The 21865-nt window shown below is 39.9% G+C and overlaps 2 non-coding genes across 2 annotated transcripts; one reads left to right on the top strand and one right to left on the bottom strand.

Annotated features, from left to right (window-relative positions):
- Positions 1 to 18887: 18887 nt before the first annotated feature.
- trnat-agu (transfer RNA threonine (anticodon AGU)) lies at positions 18888 to 18961 on the top strand. The gene has a single exon. It is a non-coding gene; the product is annotated as a tRNA-Thr (tRNA).
- A 245-nt stretch (positions 18962 to 19206) lies between these two features.
- On the bottom strand, positions 19207 to 19288 carry trnas-uga (transfer RNA serine (anticodon UGA)). Its single transcript has one exon. It is a non-coding gene; the product is annotated as a tRNA-Ser (tRNA).
- Between the last annotated feature and the right edge of the window lie 2577 nt (positions 19289 to 21865).

Here is a 21865-nt window from a genome sequence, read left to right on the forward strand (position 1 = left end):
ATTATTTCCGTTAATTCTGTTATTTAAATATTGTAAATAAATTCGCACTATTGATCGTTCCACATGTCTTTTTCATTGTGGCTACTTGGGACTTGGGGAAGATGGGGGCCTTTCATGTTGTGTCCCAGACACCCCTAGACTGGGCATAACAAACCTCAGGTGCAACCTGCCTCCATGCTCTTGAAAGCTGGCACAGAAAACGCACAAGAGTAGCACCTGGCACCCAACCCTGCATTTTTCAGGTGGTTAAAGTGTGGCTATAGCGATATATTTGGAGCTAAACAGCTCTACATTAAGAGACTATAACCTGCTTGTTTCCTACAATATTCTGCATAATGTCCTAAAACATATTCTGCAACAATCAATCAATCAATTCAATCAATTTTATTTATAAAGCCCAATATCACAAATCACAATTTGCCTCACAGGGCTTTACAGCAAACAACATCCCTCTGTCCTTAGGACCCTCACAGCGGATAAGGAAAAACTCCCCCAAAAAACCCCCTTTAACAGGGAAAAAAATGGTAGAAACCTCAGGAAGAGCAACTGAGGAGGGATCCCTCTTCCAGGACGGACAGACGAGCAATACGTGTCGTACAGAACAGATCAACATAATAAATTAACAGTAATCCGTATGACACAATGAGACAGAAAGAGAGAGACAGAGAGAGAGAGAGAGAGAGAGAGAGAGAGAGAGAGATGCAGGACAGACGGTAATGGCAGTAGCTTACAACAACATTAATGAAAGTAATAATATTATAGTTCTGGCTACTGTGGTACAATATGTTGAAAGTATATATTAATGTCTGGCAGTATACATGTGTATACAGACTTTTAAAAGCAGATTGGTAGCGCACTAGCCAACTGCCTCTCATATGCCTAAAGATAGTCATGGTATTCCAAATGCAGTATACCAACCAAATATTGCAGAAGGCAGTTATTCTCTCTACATCATTCCCTAAAATATTTTAGTATCCCTGTTTGCCACAGTTGGCCATGCTTATTCCAGGAGGAAAGAATGTTTAAACCTGGCATTAATATGCATTTTAAGTGATCCAATCACAAATGGACACTTCTAATGCCGAGTTCAGACTACACAATATCAGCCACCTCCTTTATCCAGACCACCTCCAAATGTGGTCTCAGCGATCAGATCTCAGTACGTCCACAGTGCATTCACAACTACACTTCAAACTGCCCACCGCTGATCACATCACCCAATATGCATATCAGTGCCAGGTCTGAACAGGACCTGAGTGTTACAGTAATTGAGGACTATTCACAGTTCATGAATGGACATTTCATAGTAGCATACATGAGGCTTGCAGAAGGCATCTCTCTTTGAGTACATATTGAGGGAATGCATAGACCTCAGTTCTCAAACACAACAACGTATCCTCAAACGACGGTTCCTATGATATCCTATGAATTAGCACCCCACAAATTATGTTACGTACCAGTGATAATTTTGGCAGCTATTTTAGATTTAGTCTTTGTCTTGAGATGAAAATGCTTATTAGTTTAGTCACATTTTAGACATTTTTATCCTTCATAGTTTTAGTCTATAGTCAACAAAAATTCATGACATTTTATTCAACTTTAAGTCATTATGTTTTCTGTATGTTTTATTTTATCTTTAAACCAATCCAGTTAGACGAATGTATGTATCAGAAATTAGAATCAAGGTGACAGGTTGTATAAAAATTTCATTTTGACAGTTTTTTCCTACAACTACAAATAATTTCTGCACACTTACGAACTGTCATTTCTCCAGCAGTTTTTGACAGGTTTAAGGGGTGATTTACGCATGCACACTTATTGATCATCATTTAAAAAGCTCAACATCTTTCTATTTATGCTCTCAAAACCATGACACCAAAAATAACTATTCTGAAAAAAATAGGATTTGTAACCAGGTTCATTGTAAACTCTGACCTATCCATCTCACTGTTAAGAAACATAAAGATAACTTATTTAAAGTCTGAATTCTTTCTTAATCTGCAACATGTTACTCTGGAGGTTTAAACTTGTGTCCTCTCACAGAGTCTGTGATTAAAACTAAACTGTCATCTCTGTCAGAGAAAACTGATCTGAGTTCAGACTGTTTACTTACAGCACAGCTACTCTCACAGATAACTGAGCTTCCTCCCTGCCTGTCGAACAGCATCAAACCATAAACTTTCTCTAGTCCAGATGTGAAGTCTGGTGGCTGCTTGCTCTGCTGCTGTGCAGTCGCTAACAAGCGGAGCTAACTACTAACAGCCAACGCTGCAATCATCAAACTCCACAAATCCATTCAACAGTCCCTTATTTACTGCTGAATTACAGCTAACTGATGTCTGTCATGCGGAATAAGAAGATAATTGCAAGCATGGATGTTCTCGGCTTTCAATGTCCAATAGTCCACCACGAACATTTTTGGCACATCTCATCTCATCAACAAAAATGAATCATAGATTTCATATGAGGTTTTATTATCAAGATCTATTTTTAGCTCCATGTAATTTCATTTTCTTCATGGAAAAAAGGTTGTTGATGAAAAATTTTAGGTTTAGGCAAGTAAAATTACTGTGACTAGCCTTAGGAAAAGAAATTTGGTGATGACATAATTTAAATTGACTTGAAGTTCACACAGATCCAAATACAGATCTACTGAGGAAAGTCCTGTGTTTAGTGACCCATCCACCACTCCATCCTACCACATTTCGAGACTGCTTCCTTCTTTACTCCTGTCAGTGCATTGATCACTTGATTGTTCACGTGATATACTGGCTCATGGTTATGTAGGTGTGTGTAAATTTTGCTGAATTACTTTTTGTAGGAGAACAGTGCATTAGCACAGCCAGAACAAGAATTTGTTAAACATCCTGGGCTGCCACAGGTATTTTTCCTGGGAAAAGGGAGCACGTATTGTTTCTCAGTTAATTACACTGCTCGAAGCTGTGTTACATAATCTTTCCATATCTCTGAACAGAATCATGCTCTAAGAGGTCAGTGTGTAAGCAACAGGATGTACAGTATGATCTATGATGGTAAACCACAGAGTAGGAGTTAAAAGGAAAAAGGGATGGAAAATTCTGTTGTTTGTCCTGGGTTAACCCGCTTGTGGTTAGAGTGAGTAAGTGGGTGAGGTTATGGTGAACAAGACCAAATGTACAGACAGAAGATTGGTATGCTGCATTCATGAATATACTTGCATTTATCTATCACACCTAGACATGCACAGTTACATAACCTGGCCAATTCCTGCTGACCTTCCATAAATCCAGACAGGAACACAAAGAGTGTGGAACACCTCACATACCTGCTCTCCAACACTGTAACAACATAAATATAGATAAGCCCTGCAGCAATTTCACAGATAACACACATTGGACTCTCGGCATCTTGGCCAAGATGATCTGGATCTTGCCTGGATACACCCAGTATTTTCTTGGATGGCCCAGCACAAACATTTCCATGAACATTTTCAACTTCTTCAGATGATGAAGAGCATGTTTAGTTCCTTGGACTATAAATCATTTTGATGTAGCTTGATGGAAAAAAAGAAAGAAAAAAAAGACACAACACAAGATACAACAAGCTGGATCTTGTGTTTTTTCTCAAGTTTTCAGGTAAGGTGAGATGCACTTTGTGATGAATGTTGTCTTGTCAAGCTGCAATTTCTAAGGTCAGAAATGACCTTTCAGTTCAAATGTAGCTCAGCCCTTTGACTTTTGTTGAACATGTCCTCCAACCCAAACAACAAAACAAATCACTTGTCAAAGCCTTTCAAGACAACCCATGTAAGTGTGTTATCTGGTGCCTGAGTCATTTTTCAGTGTCAAATGATGTGACAAATACAACTGGTATTAGTACTCTAATACCAGTTAATACCTTTAAGCTATTGTGTGAAACAACCATGTACCAGGTAGTGTTCAATAGTTCTTCAGTCAAAGGATACCTGCATTTGATTCTTCTTGCACTAGGGATCTGACCTTAGATCATTTCAACTTCCATGCCGGATCAGCAAACCTTCTTTTGCTGCCATCTCTGGAGCTGCCCCCCTTCCAGCAAATAGTCAGTTCAAGATCTGCGTGGTTACAGCAGCAGCAGCAGCCATCATCCAACACCAAATCAGTAAATGGTCCCAGTAAACTCACACTGACAGTGAAACAGCTCAACTCTGTTACTCGGTTAGCCCATTCTGTGTGTGTGGACATACACTAACCAGCTGTTCCTGTTATGGACTTCAAACAGCCATCCCAGCCTGTCCTCATACCCAACTTGTCATACGCAGCTGCATTGTCAGTGTCGGACACCAATGCAAAATGGCACCTTTTGCAGCAGTATGATATGCTGCTAGACAGCACCATTTTGAAACACTGCCAGCAACAACGTAATATAAGGAGCTGGAAGGTCCCTATAGGTCTAGATGGGTCCCTGGTGGATGGGTCCAGCAACCTTGGTCTTTGAACCAGGAGCCTAAGGTTTGCTTCCCATATGAATGTTGAGCCAAACCATTTTGTTTTTTTCTAAACCTAATCAAGTGCTCTTGTTGCCTAAACCTAACCAAGTGCTTTTATTGCACAGGGACATAAACATAGATCACTGCTGTAAGTTTATTTTGAAAAGGACAGTATGCATCTAACAAGCAGAATCTGTACATTTCATGTGAAAACTGAAGTGTATTTTGACAAGACATAATACATGTAACAGGCGTAAAATGACACAGACACAGGAGTATACTTTGCACATCATATGTAGAGGGGAAAGTCCACTGACAAAGCAGTGATATTTGAAGAGTTGGGATGAGAACACATTGCAACACCACAACAGCAGCAACAACCCATACTACAGAGTTGGCAGTTTAGCGTGCCGACATGTCACCAAAACTATCACCACACTCTATTCACAATATGGGTATTGAATCAGGTACTGTATTCGTATCGGAATAATTTAAGGGTACTGGTACTGTGTACATTTTTAAATGCTACCCCAGCCTTACTTACAAATATTTTTACAAAAACACAGATCTTTACACTTTGCAAAAAATGATTCATTTATGCATTTTCTGATCTGCCACCTTTATGATTAAGGTCTGAGGAAAAGAAAGAAAGAAGATGGCCAAAATGACTTTTGGTTGGAGATGGGATGCAAGCAGTAGTCTCCGGTGTCAAAATCACAGACTTTCCATCTCCAAAGATCCACACCAACCTCCTGCCTATGAGGCTTTATAATGCTATAGAACCAGCATGATACATCATCCGTTGCATCTATGAAACAACAATCAGTACTCACATGACCATTACAGGTCGTTTGTTAGTTTGATCTGAGTTCTTGACCTATAGACCAATGCTGCTGTTTTTCTGATAAGGAGGTCTGTGTTTCTTCTTTACCTTTTTGCTCTTCACCATTAGCTGTCCTACAAAGCAGAAATACTTATATACTAATTTGTTTGCACATCAAGTTCTGACTTACCTCCACCACACCCCTTCTTTCCTACCTGCAGAAGATAGTGACTCACTGTCTCTATTTGAGCACATTTGCACCACCCATGAGGGCCTGTGAGTCAGTGTTTGAGAGTGTACATTAGTTCCCACATCTCCCTTCACATTGATAACAGTCTTACCAGGAGACAAAACAATTAGTCTGAAGATTGGTGCTCTTTAACCCAGTGGGCCTGGATGTGTATTGCTTTATACATTATTATTATATTAACAGAACTTTCCATTCACTGACCCTGAACCCAACCCTATTCCTCACCTTATGACACATCCAGTCCTAACCACAGGAAATACAGGAAGCTTTAATAGATAGCCTCAGGCACTAATTTTGGATACCATTTAAATGAATCAAATTACATAGAAGAAGAGTTCAGCTGATGATGTGAAATGAGGTGTTTGGTGATGGAGTGGATGTGTTCATGGGAGAAATACAAATAGGAGACAAATTAAAAAACAAATTGGCAAATTCACAAAAGGAATGTGTAACTTTTGCAGCTGCTAAACCTCCACAAACAAGACAAGACAAGACTGTGTAATTCTCAAAGCACCTCCCCAGAGTAAAATGCTACCCTGACTGCACTGCCATGCAAATAGCGTCTTGGTGCTCCTGTTATTTTTTGTACATATTTATATTAGGAAATGTGCAAACATTTGGCACAAAATTGACCCCTTTTAATTCATATAAGCCTCATCGCAAAGACAGTCCAATTCACAAAGTTAAGAGCTCATAGCCACACAGAGTTACAGTGGAATTATTAGTGTCATCAGGGAGTTGGTGGTAACTGCATGACATTTTTGTTTTGTCCTTTTTTTGGTCAGATCATGTCATCTTCTTTTACAGTCTAAAGGTGTCTGAAAACCCCAACAACACTTCTGGCGATTGCATTTAGGCTTAAAAAATTGTAAAGTGGTGTTCATTTGTGAAGATTATCTTGCTAAACAAAACGTGTAAGTATCATAAACATTTGTTTGCCACAGAGCTTATTTTCTGGAATAATCCAAAATCCCATTGGCTTTTTGACAAGGGAACCACGGCAACACCAACGTAACACGTAGGCCTACAGAAAAATTCTGAAATCGTGTAAATATATGTTGCTATGAAACTATGCTGTGTTGGCTGTATAAGCTGCAGTCCTGTTTTATAAGCAGATACATATCGAATAAAGTAAAGATTTTTCAAAGAGTCAGTCTATTTGTCTGCATACAGTACACTATAAACTCCAATCCATCAATGACACAAAATGTTAATGCTAAGTCTACACAGATGTCAAAATGACATAAAAACTTTATGTTGTATGTTTTTGAGTTGATTTGACAAATTTGACTCAAATAGTTTAAGGCCAATAAACAACACTATCATTTTGCACTTAACATATTATGGTGTGCTGGGGCTAAATGGGTGGAATTTCCCAGCATGCCGTGAGACAATGTGTTTACACATGTATGTATCTCACAGTGGCTCTAGTAGGTTACAGGTAATGTTGTGGTGTAAGACATTTTGCACCATGAGTTGAGTCGAATATACAGTTAGTGACCTCCCGTCTGTGTGGCTATTAGAGTGTCTTACATAAAGTTGTGCTGAGGTAAAACAAAGAGCAGAATTCATCTTTTTGCATTATTCTTGTGAGCAAGAAACCAAAGCTCGCCACAATATAATTTTTCTTTTACATTATATTGATGAAAACAACAACAAAAAGTTATGTTAAACTGAAATAAAATTCCTGTCAGACAATGGATACATTTATTTTGTGCATGGTGTACTCAAAACATGTATGTTACTGTTATGTTACTAAACTAAAAGTTTTAAGCTGCTAGCTGTTTCCAAAAAAATGTAAGTTCAGTGAGCGAACTGGGGTTTAGAGTGTAAGTTGCATATTTGATGTTAAACAATGTTAAATTCCCTTAGATGAGCAGCATTCCCCTAAAAATTATTCCCTCATTTGCTGTTTTGCTTAAGCCATATTTGTCATCACTGACTCCTCTCCAGTCCTGCCAGTCTGATCTCCATCTCAGAGCTCCACCACAGCTGTTGTGGCTCCCAGTGACTATGTCTCATAACAGTGTTACATAAATGGGCGTGATTAGACAATAGACTCAGCAGAATCCAATCCACAGACTGATAACAGTCCAGGCTTGAGCTGGGCTGCAGCTAACACTGTGGACAATATGTACAATATGTTTGTACAATATGTACAATATGTACCAATATTTTTACACATTTATTTAACTCATATAAACAAGTAAATAAAACAGTGACATTATTTTCTTTGGATAAATTTACAGACCTGTCACATGAATCTCACCAGAGACATTTTTTTGGGGCTTTTCCAATAAGATTATGTTCATGATAACTTTGACTTAAATTCAAAACTGGCAAAATGTTTCCCATCTCTATGTGGAAGACCACTTGGTCGTTTAAATACAAAAACCAGCGGAGCAAAGACTTGCACACACACCACCCTGCAGTGATTCATTCCTCACAGCACTATGACAAACATGCCCCTTCAACCTCAGTCAACTTTCCCCCGCTGTGTTTTCCATCTCTCTCTGTGCACCAGTGAAGGTTCAGTCCCTCAGAGATGTCAGTACAAGTTGAGACCCGACCCTGAGCACATTCTTCCATTTGCTCCATTCACAGTTGGGCTCAACAAACACCACACACTTCCAGTAAAGTGAGAGCTTTACGACAATAACAGAAAGGGCAACACAAAGTGGCTTCTAATAAATGAAGCACAGAATCAGTTTATCCACGGTCCCTCTGGTTGTAGAGTAAGTGTTAACCCAGCCCAGCCCAGCCCAGCCCATACCATCATTACTCAACTGTGCATGCTTCTTCCCACTGGCATGGCATGGAAAAACAGTGTACAGTGAAAAAAGGAGAAAAAGGAGAGCTGTTTATTTATAGATCTTACTCATTTTTACCAGGAAACACTTTTCTTAAGGAGAACCCCTCTGTGACATACATACCACAGATTTTCTCATCACTTCCTGCTCCCTAGTCAATTCATAAGAGCAACACACAAACCAGATCCAGCTGTGCTGCAATTCCAGCTCTTGCCTCTCACAAACAGGAAAAGTAGGGAGGTAGGCCGTGAGACGAACAGAAGTCAATAGCTGTGTCCCAATCCCACAGGGTACTGCATACTAATGTAAACAGCAGAAAAATAAATTATAAGGGTGGAACATAACTAAGTACATTTACTCAAGTATTGTATTTAAGTAATTTGGAGGCACTTGTACTTGGGTATTTCCACTTTGTGCTACTTTATACTTCTACTATCCATCTCCAAGGAAAATATTGTACTTTTAACTCCACTACATGTATTAATTAACTAACTTTAATTAGCAGGCCAGTCACTTTGCAGATTTAAATTATTGATGCAAAGTATAAATTAATGTTCGGATAAAGCAAAATCCTTGATTTCTTTCTAAACATTATACATGTTAGAAAATAGGCTACTTGTTGAAAACGTGCAGAGACTGGGAACGGTATAGTACTGAATTGTGGAGATGGACGTTTTTCTCCATTTCTGTGCCCAAGACTTTGATCTAAAAGCCTGCTCGATGATACACTGGACTAATCCTTATCATAACCCCTTCCCTATTTAACATCAGTGTCATTTCATTCAGTCTGTGTTTGAAGGGCAAGTTTGCTACGTCCCACGAGCTCTCTGAGCTCTTTCTGTCTAATAAATATGTGAAGAAACATCTCAGCTAGATGCTATAATCACATGAACACCAGCTAAACAGCAGTCACTAATGGACATTTCAGGGGGTTTTTTTCCTAGCCCGAATTAGCTACCCACCAGCAGTTGCTGCTGTGGGTTTGTACTTTGTGCTAACGTTAGCTGCTGCTAGCTGCTGAACGAGAGGCTATAGTCATGCAGTGGCCCTTGTTACCTGGTGCTGAGGGTGTGTGTAAGGTAACCATGGATTGTATAAGCTACTGGGTTAGCTGCAAAGAGTCTGTCTCTGCAGAGCAGCTCGTTATTTGGCTTAGGGGGTATGTGTGCTTTGTGCTACTGATTTAGCTGCTAATGAAAATCTGATGGCCAAAAACATACACCCCTATTAAAGTAATAAGTTACTTAACACTATTACTGTCACTATTACTCTAATCTCTGTGTAGATTGATAAGTCACTTATTACACTACTTTTGCATTATTTTGACCAAAATGAGCTCAGAAGAATTAATGTTCATTTTAAATGGATGAGTGTCATGTTGTATCACAGCTCAGGTAATCAAAGCACAGAAGCTCCAGTTGATTACAGTTCATTTCAAATTATTTCGAATCCAGTGCTGCGCAGTTACCACTCTGTATTAAAATCCCCTGCCTATATTAATAATAGTGTGATGATATAAAACCATTAAATAGCCTAGACCTTTGTAAATAAATTTACATCATTAAAGTGATGAACACATTTTTCATGCATTCATTCATTCATTCAATATGCATAATGAGTACTTTTACTTTCAGTATTTTAGTTAACAAACAGGATGTATAGGCTACATATACAGTACAGGCCAAAAGTTTGGACACACCTTCTCATTCAATGCGTTTTCTTTATTTTCATGACTATTTACATTGTAGATTCTCACTGAAGGCATCAAAACTATGAATGAACACATGTGGAGTTATGTACTTAACAAAAAAAGGTGAAATAACTGAAAACATGTTTTATATTCTAGTTTCTTCAAAATAGCCACCCTTTGCTCTGATTACTGCTTTGCACACTCTTGGCATTCTCTCCATGAGCTTCAAGAGGTAGTCACCTGAAATGGTTTTCCAACAGTCTTGAAGGAGTTCCCAGAGGTGTTTAGCACTTATTGGCCCCTTTGCCTTCACTCTGCGGTCCAGCTCACCCCAAACCATCTCGATTGGGTTCAGGTCCGGTGACTGTGGAGGCCAGGTCATCTGCCGCAGCACTCACTCACTCTCCTTCTTGGTCAAATAGCCCTTACACAGCCTGGAGGTGTGTTTGGGGTCATTGTCCTGTTGAAAAATAAATGATCGTCCAACTAAACGCAAACCGGATGGGATGGCATGTCGCTGCAGGATGCTGTGGTAGCCATGCTGGTTCAGTGTGCCTTCAATTTTGAATAAATCCCCAACAGTGTCACCAGCAAAACACCCCCACACCATCACACCTCCTCCTCCATGCTTCACAGTGGGAACCAGGCATGTGGAATCCATCCGTTCACCTTTTCTGCGTCTCACAAAGACACGGCGGTTGGAACCAAAGATCTCAAATTTGGACTCATCAGACCAAAGCACAGATTTCCACTGGTCTAATGTCCATTCCTTGTGTTTCTTGGCCCAAACAAATCTCTTCTGCTTGTTGCCTCTCCTTAGCAGTGGTTTCCTAGCAGCTATTTGACCATGAAGGCCTGATTGGCGCAGTCTCCTCTTAACAGTTGTTCTAGAGATGGGTCTGCTGCTAGAACTCTGTGTGGCATTCATCTGGTCTCTGATCTGAGCTGCTGTTAACTTGCCATTTCTGAGGCTGGTGACTCGGATGAACTTATCCTCAGAAGCAGAGGTGACTCTTGGTCTTCCTTTCCTGGGTCGGTCCTCATGTGTGCCAGTTTCGTTGTAGCGCTTGATGGTTTTTGCGACTCCACTTGGGGACACATTTAAAGTTTTTGCAATTTTCCGGACTGACTGACCTTCATTTTTTAAAGTAATGATGGCCACTCGTTTTTCTTTAGTTAGCTGATTGGTTCTTGCCATAATATGAATTTTAACAGTTGTCCAATAGGGCTGTCGGCTGTGTATTAACCTGACTTCTGCACAACACAACTGATGGTCCCAACCCCATTGATAAAGCAAGAAATTCCACTAATTAACCCTGATAAGGCACACCTGTGAAGTGGAAACCATTTCAGGTGACTACCTCTTGAAGCTCATGGAGAGAATGCCAAGAGTGTGCAAAGCAGTAATCAGAGCAAAGGGTGGCTATTTTGAAGAAACTAGAATATAAAACATGTTTTCAGTTATTTCACCTTTTTTTGTTAAGTACATAACTCCACATGTGTTCATTCATAGTTTTGATGCCTTCAGTGAGAATCTACAATGTAAATAGTCATGAAAATAAAGAAAACGCATTGAATGAGAAGGTGTGTCCAAACTTTTGGCCTGTACTGTACATTCAACGGAGACATGTCAAAGCGAGGGGGCTGCCCATGGACTGGTGGCCCGAGCCATTGAGGGTTCATGAATTTCATGTAAAAGATATAAATGTTTCAGGGTATTGTATCGTGAGGAGCTGCTTTTTCATTGTGTATAAGTACAATGATGTGTTTTGATAGGGGAGCCAGAATGAACCTCAGGCCAATACCACAGTCTATGATCCCAACAATCTGTTAGAAATGATATGTTTCCGGGATGACTAGGTCCCACACTCATCAGCTTTTATCACCTGCCGTCTGCAGTCAGGAGACACCTGGAGGAAAGCACCAGTCTGTTAACGTTACTGTATGAAAATTAGCTCTGTGGTCATTTTTGAGGCTGTGATTGTCAGAATTTTATCTATTATATGTCCCTTTTAACCCTGTTAAGACAAATTATACGATGACTTTCAGTTTGGTCTGAATGTCAGGCATCGATGTCGTGCAAACTGCAGACCAGAGAAGGAGACCCAGAAGAAGAATGATGGCTGATGCAGATGTGGGTCACATCATGATGTAAAGATGAGTCAGAAACGTGCTGTGTCACATTTAATGTATTCTTCATGTCTGTATTTAACATGACAAATGATTTCAAAGACTGACTCATCAGCTCCAGTACAAACAACTGTGTGTGTGTGTGTGTGTGTGTGTGTGTGTGTATACACTGTATTCTATATTTAGGCTGTTACGTGATACACATGTGCAGGAAATAGCTTGAGCTCCACTATGGGACCAGTTTCAAACATTAGCAGCAGCAGCAGCAGCCAGTAACTCCAGGTGTGACAAGTCACACTCATGCATTCACACACCAAATACACACACATACTCCCTGGGCTTTGAATCACACCTCACAATTCAATTTACTACTACTTTTGTTAGTATAATGACATTCACAATACAATTAACGTTGATGTCTATAATGCAGGGCCGTAGCCATGATTTTAAAAATACTGGGCTCCAGGTTCCCCCTACATACAGACCCTCTCAGAAAATTCTAACTAGGTAAAGTCTAAAATTCTTTTAAATTTTTTTGTTTATTTAGTTAAATGTCCAGTTTTGTTATTTGTAATTTGGTATGCATACTTATTTTGCATCCTGGTGGGTCTACATGACATAAATTTAGTTCTGAAGTGCTGATAGCAGACCTGAGCCCCTTTACACTGCCTGTTCAAGACAGGAATGTTGCGCTGTTATTCAGCTTTGCTGTTCTGTATAAAAGGCATTCAGAATGGGGGAACAGAGTTGTTCCACCTTTAAGCCAGCACTATTATAAATTATAATTATAAATTCAATTTTGAAAGTCAGTGACACAAGCCAATCTTTTAAACCCGTTGTTGCATTCATCACCGATGTAGAGGAGTCTTTGCAGCCCGAGGATGAGGCATAAATTCCTTAAGGAAGGAAACCCATACCACAAATTTTTTCCAAACCATAACCAGGAAAACCCTCTCTGGCCGAAAGTCCTCTAGGCACACTTGAGTCATGAGGCAGGGGCGTCACATTGGGACTGATTAACCAGGGCCCAAGTGGGAGAGGGAAGCCTTGAAAAGCCTGCAATGAAGAGTTTGGTTTTGTTTACAATATTTTATTTCTAAGTAATCAGGCAATAACGAAATTATCTGAATAAATCAGTTGAAACATTTGTGGAGGCTCTCTGAGGCCTCTGTCACCCCTTACAACATGCGCAAAATGGTTTAATTTAGGATTCATCACTCAACATGTGTTTTATTGTCTGTTGGGCTATGAGCAAAAGAAAAAAAAAGAAAACTAAAATTACCACTTTGTGGTTGTGTGCCTCCACGAGACAGTCAAGATGCACTTCCAGTTGAAATCCATGTGTGAAAACTTCTCCCTTCCCCCGGCAGCACAGAAGCTCTTTATGTACAAGTACAAGTGGGCACCCAAGATGAGTGTCACAAATTCAGTATGTGACCAAATGTCTCCTCGTCTGTTCCTGAGATATGATGTTGAGTAATGGTCAGAAAAGTGTTTTTGCAGAACATTATGATGTCACTGTGAACTTGACCTTTGTCCTTGGGGATATAGAATTTCATCACAACATTACGTATCTATCAGAAAAGAATGAATTCAAGTAGGGTTAGAACATCAATATAGTTTGTTTACTACCATAAATATGGAAGGAACAACATATGTGGTATATATAGTATAGGAATTTGTTTTCTCACCAATCCCATTAATTGTGTTTCATGATCCATCATTAAAAACACAGAGGCATGCCAACTGGCAGTTTGAGTCAGCATATTTTTTCCAACATTGTGAATGTTCAACAGGAGACTGAAATATGTGCTGTTCTCACACTTGGTTGTTGGTTCTCAGTTTGGCACCAACAGCTTTACTAAGTGTGAAATGTAATTTCTAACTTTTGTAGCTTATGTCTGCATGTAGATGGATGATCACAATCACCTACAGTATAGTAAAATATGAACATTATATGATAGTGATCATGTCTGTTCATAAGAGACAAGAGGACAACAGCATCTGGTGTCTGTTTAAAAACTATGACCTGCCTGTATACTGAGGTTGTAATCTTGCATTTTGAATGAATAAATGGATGAATGAATGAATGAATGAATGAATGAGAGTGCTTTAAAATAGTGGAAACCTAAACATCTGCAGTTCCCTGAACATTGGGCAACTCCACCTGCTGATTAGGATCATGTGATAGGACCCACAGACTTAGAACAGCCACTCAGTGCACCTGAGATTTTTATGCCTCTGCGCCGGCAACATCTGTTTATCCCATCCTTGTGAAAACGATATCTCAAGAATGCCTCAAAGGAATTCCTTCAAATTTGGCACAAATGTCCACTTGGACTCAATGGTGAACTGATCAGATTTTGGTGGTCATAGGTCAAAGGTCAAGGTTACTGTGAATTTGTCTGTTTCATTCTTGTGGTCATGATATCTCAAGAACACCTTGAGGAAATTTCTTCAAATCTGGCACAAACATTCCCTGGACTTGAGGATGACGTGATTAGAATTTGGTGGGCAAGGGTCAAAGGTCAAGGTTGCTGTAACCTTGCATCCATCTCATTATCATTAACATAATGCGCTCTAGTTTCGCAGACCGGGCGAGGCGGGGATGCAGCGCACCTGCGTTTCGCCAACTGGGTGCGGCCAGGCGGATTTTGCAAGTTTGGCACACTGTGCGCCTGGCGCAGCTACTCCTCTTTCCCACCTCTGTCCCTCCTACCTGCGCAAGTCAGAAAGAGGGAGGAGAGAAGGTGTGGAGAGGGTTTTACACACATCACACCAATCAGATGAGCCCCTCTCCTCGCCCTTAAATGCGCCGCTCGAAGGCGTAATGAGAGTTTACTCAATTCGCCATGGCGGAAGAGAGCAGCAGCGTCAGACAGCCAAACTTCTCCCAGAAGGAAACTGATGTTTTGGTCCGGGAGGTCCAAGCTCGCAGTGTCTGAATATGCGGAACTGCGAGTAGACCTCCATGGGCTGATGATGCAAAGGTAGCCTGGGAGGAGGTCACCACAATTGTAAATCAATGTTGCGTTTCTCTCGTGCGCGTGCTCTCTCTTTCTCTCTCACAGTCTCACTCTGTTTGTTTTTCTTTTGACTTTTCTAAGATGACAGATACTGAATATATACTCCCTATCTGATGCTGTGGCTGTTTGTGGTTGGCTGCGAGGGATGTGAACTCATTAGTTTGCAGCTGTGTTAATCAAATACGCGCGCCAAACGTGCCAAACGGTGCCAATCCCGTTTGATCTGACATCAGATGTGACGGGACAGTCGATATAGAGATATATTTATGTGCTGATTGCAGATAGTTGCATTGAATAGTGTTTTTTTGGGTATTTATTGCATTGTTAAAGTGCCTGACATTCTGGAAACATGCTTGTGAGGTTTTGGTGACGTGTGCGCACTGTCCGCCGGTCAGCCAAACTTCGGCTTACACCGGCTGCGCTCCACCTGCGCTGACAGTAGACCTGGTTTCAGCTGGCGAGCTTTTAGTGCACCTGAATGAACCTTCAGCGAAGCCTTTTGGCACGAAACTGTCACTCAGCAATGAACTGATAGGATTTTGGTGGTCAAAGGTCAAGGTCACTGTGACTCTGTCTCATTCTTGTGAACACAATATCTCAGAACACCATAAAGGAATTTCTTTACATTTGATGTGTGTGAAGCTGCTATGTTTTCACAAACATGGATGTAAACTGTAAGAGAAACTACAGTAGTGCACAGAGGCATATAACCACAGGGCAGTAATTCTGGTCCATGCCTGTGCAGACCTTGCCAGTATTTGAAGAGAGTAAACATAGTGTTCATTCCAAACAGAGAATGTTTCAATAATAACGAGAGAATGTGGTTAGAGAGGAGGAAGCTGAGCTGGCCTGGTGGTTGGGGGTGATTAGTAACAGGAAGTAACTCATGGAAAATGAAAGTTTCACACAGGAGAAAATATGTGTTTTCTATTTATAGAACAATGATAAATGTTCTGAATTCAGAATATTTTGACCTCTTCATAACTTAGTGTATTCACTGAAGGTTTGGAGGTCTTCACAAGTATTATTACTCCCATCTGTATGCATGAGAGACAGAAAGAGACAATCTCAAATCAGACACAGATGTGTATTTGTTCTCAGTTACCAGCCCAGGGATGATATATTATTTATTTAGTTTTTTGTATGTTGATTTGTTTCAGTTTCCGGGCATTATTGAGGATTGTGTAAGGATGTGCTTTTTGCAGTTATGCAACTCTGTGATTAATAACATCTTTCAAGACAACATGCCAGGGACAGACAGTGCTCTCTGAAAATTTGACCCAAAAAAACAAAACAAAAAAACCCCAAAGATTATGACATGAAATTGACCCTGATGGTCCACTTATGATATATTTTTTAGCTTTTTAAAAAGTTTAACTGAATCTCATGTGTCTTCCACAGTGGATGGACAAAATACCATAAACACTTCTCATCACAAACATATTTGTCAGAAAACAGTATCAGTTTAAAGAACCAGCATTTTACAGCACACACACAATATAATGTTTCTTTTAATATGCCCATCTTTTGTAAGGGACTGCTTATTATTTATGAGGGGTAGGCAGTGCCAGCCTGTGGCACAGGCAGAATTGGCGAGTGCTAAGGTCGCTGTCATCCATAGGGGGCGCCACAAATGGGGGAAAGAGTTCAAATAAACACAAGAAGTTTGTGCTCTAGAGAAAGGATCAACACTCAGTGAATAACCTAAGCCCTATGATAAGCTAATATGGCAATGCTTAACTATACAAACCAATGAGCAGTGATAACTAGCATGTCTTTGGGGTCATCGGGTGGGAACCTCCTTTCACCAGTGTTTCGTCTAGTTGGTCTCACGACACCTCCAGGAGGCTAGACAGTGATCTCTGGCGTCCCAGAGACACTCCCCTAATGCCAGGTCTCACTGCTCCCTGCACCAACCGAATAACCTCCTTTACCTTACTTACACATGGCTTTCTCAGCCCAAACAGCACTGCCACCTTCAACCAAACCCAGGCTCCGTACATGTGAGCTCCAGGTAGAAACAGGGCTGATAGTACCTTTCCTAGCACATTCACCATACTCTGTTTCACATGCTACATAGCATAACTACAATATAAGCTAAAGTTAAAGGAGCTAAATGAACTTACAGGATCAGCAAGCACACTCACCTTGCTGCATGGCCTCAAACAAAATGGATTCAAATAGGCCACTCCCACACTTAAATATCTATGAATGGAGAAAAAAATCTAAATGTTTATCTTTTACTATTTCTTTTTTTTTTATTTATCACTGCTGTTATTTGAAATATAAGACCACAAAAACATAACTATATAGCAAAGCCTACTAAATAATAGAGAGGGCTTTTTTTGTGGGTTCCTGTCACCCCCCAGCCCCCCTCCCCAGCTCCTTACACTTTACCTGTTCGCTGGGGGAGATGGGCAAGTTAACATCACGTGAACCCCGAAACACACTATATCATTATCATGTCAAAATGACAAAAGCTCCCTGGTGCCCACTCAGCTACCACTACACTACTGAGAGGAGTGGATGTGGAGAGAAAGAACATGAAATCAGCAGGAGGAGAGCTAGTTATCATTTCCGCAGCCAGTGGACAGTGGACGCAACAAACAGCTCGGGTTGCACTGATTAACAATGTGAAGCGTTCAAGTTCTATTCAGTAAAATTTAGTATTGGGTGAAGTTGAATTATAACATTGTCATGATGTGTGCAATGTAAATTTGCGAAATGTAGCATTTGGTGAGAAACTTGAATAAATAAAACTGTTTAAAGAAGAAATATGTTGATGTTTTCACAGCACTATAAAATAAATATTAGAGGGAACTATGGTGTATCATATATAGTAAAAAGGCTTTTTACTTATTTCTTAAAAAGATGTTTTTCATGTGAAAGAAGGTTCTGTTACAGGTTGGTTCATAAATGTGTATTACTGAATTTGCACTCATTCAAAGGTAGTGTAATGAAGGACTGAATGATTTTAAAACTGTTCATTTATTTTTTTATGGTGTAGATTTCCGTGTTTCCTTTGAACAAAAGAGGAATAGATAACAACAACAACAATTAAAATAATTAATCAATCAAAAAGTTAGTTTGTACATTTTACTATTATTTTACAATGTTATATAGTATTCACTGTTTATTCTTCTGAACAAGTAAATTTGGAATTGTTTTTTATTATTGATTTATATGATTATTATAACACATGTACAACATGTTACTGAAAGCAAATCAGGGCATATTTTTAACTCATTTTTATTGTTAGCTAAGTTGTTTATTTGCATTTTGGTAATAAACATGCAGTACACTGACTGTTGAGCTGCAAACGACATTTCTTTGTTTTTTTTGTGGGGGTTGAGTGGGCACCACAGGTGTGTTGCCTCAGGCATCATAAATAACATAACAAGAACATAAAGAAAAGTCCCTAGAGTTCCTTCACACAGGATCATAAGAAACTGCACATTACAAACGTCTGCAAGTGTTAATTTTATGGTTTCTTAGCGCCACTTTGTGGTACCATTAGGTTACTACAGAACGTTCACTATGAGCCGTCCGAGCCAAATCCAATCTGTTTCAAGTCAGGTTGCTGTAATATGCAAATCAGGGATGTGAAATAAGAACATACAAAGAGAAAATCAACTACCAACATACAACACAGTATTATACATACAGCTATGAGTCATATAAAAATGGAGATGTCATCTCTCATTGGCAGATGGCGCCGTGGCTTAGTTGGTTAAAGCGCCTGTCTAGTAAACAGGAGATCCTGGGTTCGAATCCCAGCGGTGCCTTTTGTGCCTCCACTCCAGACATATCGCGTCGCCTTGTTTTTTGTTTGTTGTCAGATGCAATTGGTTTGACAGCAGAAGTCAATATATGAAGTCACACTGCCAAAAGTATTTCTACTTCGCTCACACAGCCTAGCTGCTTCTGTGAGTGACCGCAATCGCGTCTTTACGAACGATACATTAACTACTTCGTCTGTCACTTCCGTTTGTGAATGCCGTCGTAACATTTACAGAAAAAGAAAAGATTCCGCTGCGAGCAGGGTTCGAACCTGCGCGGGAAGATCCCATTGGATTTCAAGTCCAACGCCTTAACCACTCGGCCATCGCAGCTAGTGAATACCATTACACTGCCTGTTTCAACTTATCATTTTTCTACGATGTTTAACAGGCGCTGGATTTATAATATGTCTCAAGAACATATCGTTAAACTGTTTCAACTAATCAAACATATAGGATGTTTTATTGCTCTTCTGCTGTACTCATTATGAGGTAAATACACTTATGGTAATGGCAGTTAATATTTTAGTACAGCCCAGGTCAGTATTATTTATAATATTAGGGCTTGGAATAGAAAAGAATAGAATAGAATAGCATAGAATAGAATAGATTAGATTAGAAAGAACTTTATTAATCCCCAAAGGAATGTTCAGCTGTGCAGCAGCTCATAATAAAATAGACATAAAATATGTATAAAATAAGTGCACAAACAGACATTAAATTTAGATAACATTGTCCATTCCACAGTCCAGCCAGTTGTGGCTAATGTGATGATATGTGTAAGTGTGTGTGTGTGACTAGATTCAGGGGGTTTTAACAGTCTAATTGCTGTGGGGCTGAAGGATCTCCTGAACCGCTCTGTTCTGCAACGCAGTGAGATGAGCCAACTGCTGCTGCTACTGCTCCTCTTTTGCTCCAGGAAGCTGTGGAGAGGGTGTCTGCTATTGTCCATTATAGCTTTCAGTTTGTTCAATGTGCCCCTCTCCACCACAGTTCTTAGTGGGTCCAATCTCCTGCGGAGGACTGAGCCAGCTTTTTTAACCAGCTTGTCCAAACGCTTAATGTTTTTGACTGTTAAGCTGCTTACCCAACACACTGCAGCGTAGAAAAGTGCACTGGCCACCACTGTGTGATAGAACATGGTCAACATCTCCACACACACATCAAAGGACCTCAGTGTCCACAGGAGGAACAGGCAGCTCTGCCCCTTCCTATAGAGGGCATCAGTGTTAGAAGACTAGTCCAGCTTATCATCCAAGAGGACCCCCAGATATTTGTAGGTGTGCACCACTACATGTCCTCCCCCTGTATGGAGACTGGTTGATGGGGGGGGGTGACCTCTTTTTTCTGAAATTTACCACCATCTCCTTGGTTTTGGTTGTGTTCAAGTGGAGACAGCACTTACTGCACCAGTCCTGAAAACATACACAAGGTCCCTGTACCAGGGCTGCCAACTTCAAAAAACCTTGGAGTGAGATTTGGTGGGGCCAACCGAAATTTTGCCACATACACTGCAATTTTTTGTATGGCCCATTCAGCATCATTACCATACAGCATTGTATGTTGCTGTTTTTTTTTTTAATATACCATTTTCCATACATCAGGAGTTCTCAATGTATTAGCCTAACTCAGAGTGTACCAATTGAACCAACTGACCCAACAGTAAGACACAAGACACAGCATGGCTCAAATTTGTGCATGTTTACTATGTTACTTTAGTCATCAAATAGTAAACAGATATGCAACATCATGCAAGAAACATTTAAATAAAAATGAAAACCCCCAAAAGCTATGTTATTATGACATTTTTGAACATCCCCAAACTACATGCAGCTAATACCAATTTAAATAAAAAAAAAATAAAAAATTAAAGTTTAACCATTTATACAAACAATTCCCAAAACAGGGAGGCTACTGTCAAAGTCCTTAAGATCTCTGTGCTTTGTTGTACTTGCTTGTGGCCTTTTTTGAGGCCTTGATGATTTCTGGGGAGAGCTCCCACATGAAGCAGGACTCCAGGCCAGCCATCTTTATTGTCATTATTGATGACAGGGTTCCATCCAGAGCCAGGCTGTTCCTGGTTTTAGTCTCTCTCTCTGCATCTGCATTGGAGTGGGGTAACACCAGGACCAGCTTTGCAATGGTGACAAGCCTCATGAACAGACTTAATCCTGTCACCTATGAAGAATGAACCAAGAACACAGTGGAAAAAAAATCTCACATTCCTTTGAAAGATGAGTAAAAGTTGATAATTAATTTTGTCTAAAATAAAATGTACGCACCTACTGTATATGATGCTTTATACATACATAACAAATTATTCTAATTTGTACATACAATGTATACAGTAATTAATATACAATTATAAAGCAGCATAGAGGAATGGTTGTGTATAGATAAAACAGACAAAATTAATTAGGCATCAACCTACAGTATACTTTTACAGCTGCATTGAAACCTCAAAATAATATGTACAAAGCTCTCGAAATGCCTTTAAATGATCTCACAACACACAAAAAACAAATATGCAAACGCTACTTAAAGTTTAAGAGCACAAACACTTAACATACATACCTGAAAAGATCGGGGGAAATCAATCTTCTTCTTCTTCTTCTTCTTCTTCTCCTCCTCCTTCTGAGTGCAATCCCGGTGTCAATTGGGCCACAGCGCCACCAACATCCAATATAGCGGTCGGGAGGTGTATTGCGCATTGAAACAGGAACATTTTTTTTGTTTTGGGTCCAAGGGCGTAGGTTTGATTTTCACAGTGGTAGGGACATAAAAGTGCTCCATGGCAGCGACCTGTACGTTGATGATTTTTTTAATGCAATTTCACGTCATGTGAAACTGATCACTGCTTTATAATGCATATTTAGATATCTACACTAAATACAAGAATGTATTGGTTAA

Source organism: Epinephelus lanceolatus, chromosome 22 (assembly GCF_041903045.1).
Source record: "Epinephelus lanceolatus isolate andai-2023 chromosome 22, ASM4190304v1, whole genome shotgun sequence".
Classification (NCBI taxonomy): domain Eukaryota; kingdom Metazoa; phylum Chordata; class Actinopteri; order Perciformes; family Serranidae; genus Epinephelus; species Epinephelus lanceolatus.